The sequence below is a fragment of the Grammomys surdaster genome, unplaced genomic scaffold, assembly GCF_004785775.1.
Source record: "Grammomys surdaster isolate TR1022 unplaced genomic scaffold, NIH_TR_1.0 125756, whole genome shotgun sequence".
Taxonomy (NCBI): domain Eukaryota; kingdom Metazoa; phylum Chordata; class Mammalia; order Rodentia; family Muridae; genus Grammomys; species Grammomys surdaster.
The window spans coordinates 220,022-226,458 of record NW_021620588.1 but is presented as its reverse complement, the minus strand read 5'-3'; positions in this window follow the sequence as shown (position 1 = coordinate 226,458).

Here is a 6,437-nt window from a genome sequence, read left to right as displayed (position 1 = left end):
ACACACACACACACACACACACACACACACACACACACACACACACACATAAGCACGCTCACCCGTGCCTGTATCTGGCTGTGCTTGAGGCCACCTAGCTCACTGGGCTGGACTTTAAACTTCTCTCCTTTTCTCTGCTGAACAATGTCCCAGACCCCAAGCACATGGTCACATGCAAACTCCATGGTCACTTTTGTGAGTGCACCTGTGACTGTGCATGTTCCTGTGTTGCGTGAGCACACACATGCATGTATGTCATGTATGTGTATGGAAGCCACAGGTCAATTTTCCGTCTCTCTTTCTTTGCTTTCCACCTAGTCTTTTCTTCTCTTTCTTCCTTTCTTCCTTTCTTCCTTCCTTTCTTCCTTCCTTCCTTCCTTCCTTCCTTCCTTCCTTCCTTCAACTCATAGAGATCCACCTGCCTCTGCCTCCTGAGTGCTGGGATGAAAGGCATGTGCTACCTCCTCCTGCTTTCACTGAGTTTTTGAGACAGGACTCTCACTAGGACCTGGGATCCACCTGTTTGCACCTGCCATTGTTGAATGGCAAGTGAACACTACCACACTCACTTCACTTTCCCACAAATTCTGGGGATCCAGCTCTGTGCTCCTGCTGCCCTACAAGCTCTTTATAGACTGAGCAGTCGTCTCCACCCCTCCAGTCAGTTTTTCAGATATATTTGTGCCCACTTTGCCAGTCAGGACACTGAGCTTGGTGGAGCTGGACTGGGGCTGCTCTGAACCCTAGGCCTTTGGTAAATATGCTAGTTCTTGGCAACCCCTGGGGTATCTTTTTTAAGTCTCTCTTTCCTGAGAGATTTAGTGTCAACAGGTCTTGGCTGGGGCGAGGTCTGCATTATAAGATACTATCTGTGTGGCAGAGTGGGGAGGTGGAGCAGACACTACCCCAGCTCCTGCTTATCCATCCTGTGGCTCCTGGGGTATGTGGTACTCTCTCTTCTCCCTCCTGCTGCTCTGTTCTCCTGTATCCCTAGCACTCATCCTACTCCTTGCCACTTTCTCTGCCTCCCTCCTATCCTAGTCAGCAGTTCACATCCTTCCCCATCACCCCCCTCCTCCCTTCTTCTTCCTGTAGTCTTCTCTTCCTCCTCATCAGATTATCTTCCCTTTGGTAGCCATTATCAGACCCAAGAGGGCTGCAAGGGCAGACCCCATGAGGATTGCTGCAAACGGACTACAAGACAGCTCCACCTGGGGACAGGATACACGCCACAGCTCTTGGCTGTGACCCAGGCATTCACAGCACCCCCTGAGGAAGGAGACAGGACATCAAAGAGCCCTCCCCTAATATCCTGAGACAGACCATAGTGGCCAGGGCAAAGTGCCCTGGGTAATCTCATCAGCCTGGTCCCTTCCTACTGTGTAATCACCATGTTTTCCTTCTTCCCCCTGATGTAACAAGGGCTCCACATTTAACACCTTGCTGTTCCTCTCAGCTAAAACTAGTGCTGTCAAACTTCTGTCCTAGGCATAGAGCTGCTGGCTTTCTATGCCTGGCATCAGGGTGTGCTTACACACATGTGCTTGCACACCCATGCATATGTGAATGCACACACATTTACACATAATGACATACACACACAGACACAGACACACACAGACACACAGACACACACACACACACACACACACACACACACACACACACACACACTATATTCCTTAAGTAGGAACCTGGGAGAGGAAGCCAGGAAAGGCATTTAAGTTCAGGGTCTGAAGTCACATGTGCCTAGTTTCAGATATTAACTCTATCTCATTCTGGCTGTATAATGTTGGCCAGGTCACCTAACTTCTCTGGGTCTCAGTTTCTTTTTCCCCAGGGTTGTAGTTAGTACTTCAGAAGAAGCATATGAAGTGTTTCATTTCCACCCAAAACCCAGTTTTCATGTCAGGAGCTAATCTTGTTTGAGAACTCACACCTGGGAATAGAGAGTGAACTTCTGAACCATTCCCTTTATTTCTGGGTGGGGGGAAAGGGTTCCAAGGTCAAGACTCTCAGGTACCTTTTGACCTATCCTCCCAAGCTCACAGTTCCTAAGCCTGGCAGGATGACACAGTGCCATGCTACACCCAGAAGCCAGACTGGGCCTTTCAGAGCATTAGCAAGGCCAGGCACAACCCACTCCATTACCTGGCTTGGGCTTTAGATCTGTGGTTGGCACAGTGTCTTCAAAGCTCATGCTTGAGATGTGGAATTCAGGCAGGAGGTTTATACAGATCCCAGGATTCTGCAGACCCCTACCCCCTACTTCTGTTGCTAAGCAACAGCTGCTCATTGCTGAGGGTTCCAGCAGAGGATGAGCTGAGGGAGGCTGCAGCAGGTGGCTTGTCCTTTACTAAGATGTCCCCTAAGTCAGACACAGTGAGAATCAGAGTCCCTATGATAAGCAGTGACTTGCCCAAGATCACTAGAGCTGTGAGTGAATACATCCTAGCTCCGTTGTGTCAGAGTGACAGACTCCCGGGAAAACTTACTAAGCCCAGGGAAATATTACCACGGTGACAGGGAAGCAGAGCCCACATTGCTGTGTGGTTGCAGGTGAGGCCCTTCACCTCTCTGAGCATGGCTCCCCTCCAGTAGGAATGGTTTGATGTCAGCATGCCCTCCCTGAAGTAGAGTAAGTGTGTATGTGAAGTGTGTGTGTGTGCAGTGTATGTGTGTGTGAGTGTATGTGAATGTGTGTGTAAAGTTCGTGTATGAAGTTGTGTATGTGAGTGTGTGTATGTGTGAGAGTGTGTGTGTGTGAGTGTGTGTGTGTATGTGTGTGTGTGTACATCAGGCACAGAGTGGCCAGTGGCTCTGTGCAGAGGCAATGGTTTCTGTCTGTGAGGGGATAGCATGTTGTCAGATGCAGATTTCACAGGGCTCTTGCAAGGATGAAAAGAAAAAGAGGAAAATGTGGTGGCCTGAAGGGTGGGAGCCAGCCTGAGGATAAATAGTTGCCTAGCAACAGCTGGGGTCTGCTGATGCTGACAGCAGGGAGGATTGGAGTCAGCAGTCTTCTCTTCCCCTCAACTTCCTTCCCTTCCATTTCCCTGACTCAGAACCTAGACATGCCCCAGCAGAACTAGCAAGAGCTCCTCCTGCATGCATACATACACCCTATTAGTGAGGGTTGGCTCAGCCCCATGAAACACAGCCCTGGAGCCAGGACTATCTAGCCCCCAGGTATCCTGTACAGTGTACCTGAAGCACCATCTTACCTCTAACTCTAGCCGCTGGGTGTGTGGGGTGCCCTTCCTGACCACCTTTATCACAGAAGGTGGGGGCAGGCTCTTATCAGTACCTATAGCAAGCCTGGGCTCTCTAGAGGCCAGACCACAGCTTGGAGACTCAGCCCAGCTAGAAGGAACCTCCCCACAGTGCCGTAGCTAATCTCAAGCGAACTGCTGTGAGCACATGAATGAACGACAGAAAGGAATGTGTCCACCATGGCCTGGTGCTGTGTGGATCGCCTGAAAGTAGACTGAGGACACCCTGTAATGGACTTAGTCAGAGACGAGATTCCACCTAAAGAGCCCTTCTCTGACTAGACAGCTTGGGAATAAAAGGATCTCCCCAGTCTCAGTTTTCCTATCTGCCAAGTGGGGAGCTATGAACAGATGCCAAGGGGCTCACCTCAGTGGTTGTGGACATGGCCTGGATTCCCCAAGAATGAGTATGAATGCCCCCGATGTGGTCATGGGGAGACAGACAGCTTGGAACCTCTTGGGTCCCACTGGAGACAATACTTTGCTAGAGACAGGCACTGTGCCTGGGCCAGAAGGACACTGTGGCATTGTCTGGTCTGTGTCGTGGGGAATAATTGTGGAGGGCTGCCGGGAGGAGATGGTGTGAGAGAATTCATTTCGGACCCAGCCTGCAGAGGAAGCTGGGATGTGGAATGAGGGTGAGAGTTAGCAACTTCATATATGTTAAATGTATGTATACGCATGCGTAGGCATACACACACACATACCTAATACTTGTTTGCTATGTGCACACACACTGTTTTGTTTTGTTCTGTTTTTTGTTTTTTGGGTTTTTTTGTACAGCATTTGGACTCATTCTGGCCATGAAATCTTTCCATTGCCTTGGGCTTCACATGGAAGCTGTTGTCATCCCCTGCCCAGCTAAGGAATTCAACTGTTTTGTAGTGAACCTGAGAGCCAGGCTTCTGAGGGGGCCTAGGGACAGTGCAAGTACCCAGGGGTGACAGCAGCTGGGAGTTCAGGAGCTGATGCTAGGTGACAGTCATCATTGATTTCTTAGGGTTAGGGCTTCTACAAGCTTGTCCAGTCTGTAAAGGAGGCCTGCAACTTTGTCAGTGCACCAGGGGCCTCATGGCTTGATCGTGGGCAGCTCTTTCTCCAGCCTCTCCCTTCAGCTTCTTAGACAAAGGCCTTCCAGTGCCTCCCCACTCTGTGTGTGTCTGCGTGTGTGCATGTGCATGCATGAGTATGCACATACATGTGTGCATGTGTGTGTGTGTCTGTGACTGGGGACTGTCACCAGGAACACTGTCTGCCATTTCTCCACATTCTATTTAAGCTTTAGTCACTAAGTTGCCTGTCCCTTTCCATCTTCCATTTCAGAGCCCTCCCTTCCCCAATGGTAGGGTGCCAGGATGGGCCTGAGGGCCCAGTATAGGTTTGATCTCCTTTCAAACTATCCAGCAACTCACAGAAGACACTCGTGAAAAGTCGTGAAAGGCCCATTTTCCCAGCCACTACGCTTTATACAAGCCTCTTGCCCTGTGGAGTACAAGCATACAGACCAGCAAGGCAGACGTGAGTCTTGTGATGTGAGCAGGGAGCTATGACATCACATCGAGGTGTCCTGACACTGATGTGATGAGGCTGGGGCTATGCTCCCAGCAGGTGGCCACAGCTGCTGAGCCCCACTTTCCTGGAGGAAGGGCAGAGGCACACAGAACCCTGCCCGAGTACAAGAAGCCGAGGGGGTGGGAGAGTTGGGTATGGGGATGAGGGAGAAGACCAGTGCTGGTGCTGTAGTGAAGGAGTGGGGGAGGGGGTGGGGGAGGGGGGCTGGGGGAGGGGGGGGGTGGGGGAGCCAGCAGACACTCAGGACTTGAGCAGGATGGGTAGAGAGGGCTTGTGGAGGAGAAGCAGTACGAGAGAGGCTGATTTCTGCCTTAGGCAACTGAAGCTAGTCCAGCAAAGCATCCAAGAGGCAGACTACAGCAGACTGCAGGTGTCACCAAGCTCCCAGGAGATCAGTGTAGGGAGACCATGACCAGAAACCCTGGCCCCAAGGATGAATCTTCCAGACAGCTGTGAGGATGTCTCCTGCTTCCTCCATAAGCACCTGGCACAGCCAGGCTGTCATCTGAGGCCACCTGGGGGACTGAGTCGAGAGCATTTTCAAGGTGAGTGGGGTCTCCAGGACACAACCATTCCCTTAGGTTTCAGGATGTCTGTCATTCTGTTCTCAGCCTAGAAAATCTATCACCACCACCTCCAACAGAGACAGAAAGACACCTAGCCCCATTACTAAAGGTTCCTCCTCCTAGAATTCACCTTCCACCTTCAGAATGTGGCTTCCTTCTTAAAATAAAGCTCTCACTGAAAACCTAACAACAACAATGACAATCCCGGCTGACTTGCTGCTGCTTCAGACGTCCCCCTCCCCAGAATCCCTCATCTCTAATCAGTTTCTTTAGGCCAAGGACCATTATTTCATTCCACTGAGCTCTGTCTAAGACAAAGCCAGAAACTAGAATCCTGGGAGCAGGAAATTCTAGATTTAGAGCCCATCAGACCCATTGTGTGACTTTGGACAAGTCCCCTGAGTTCTCTGAGCCTCATATTTTATGGGGGAAGTTGAATGTAACTCCAATACCTCTAGCCATTGCAAAAGAACTTTGCAAACAGTGCCAGGTTCCTGGTACACAGCAAGTATTCAACCAATGGCATCTGTGCGATCATTGTCTCAGAAGTATGTCCTTCTGAGTGTCAAAACAAGACAAAAAAACCCAACAAAACAAAACAAAAACAAACAAACAAACAAACAAAAAGCACTGGTTTGTCCTTGGCTCCTAGCCATCTCCGGTGGCTGGCAGTGCGGCTCCTTGTCCCTGCTCAGATAGGCATGCTAGAATCTCTCAGGCAGGTCTCCCTGGCACAGCTGAGGAGACCAAGCACGTGCTTCCCCTCTAGCAGTGGCAGAGACAGGACTGCCACTGTCCCCAGCGTCTTTGTGAGAGGGGGATGGGGCACACAAGCCCCTCACCAGGTCCATGTGGGGAGTGGGTGGGGCCTGAGGAAGACGCAGACAGAGAACAAGCCCCAAAGTGGGTCATCGCTGCCCTGGATGCCAACCCACTTCCAGTCCCTGCTGCCCACAGGCCTGGGGCCACGGGCTGTCATCTCCAATTCTCTCCACCCCTGCTTGCCCCGTTTTTTTCTCTGAGGTCT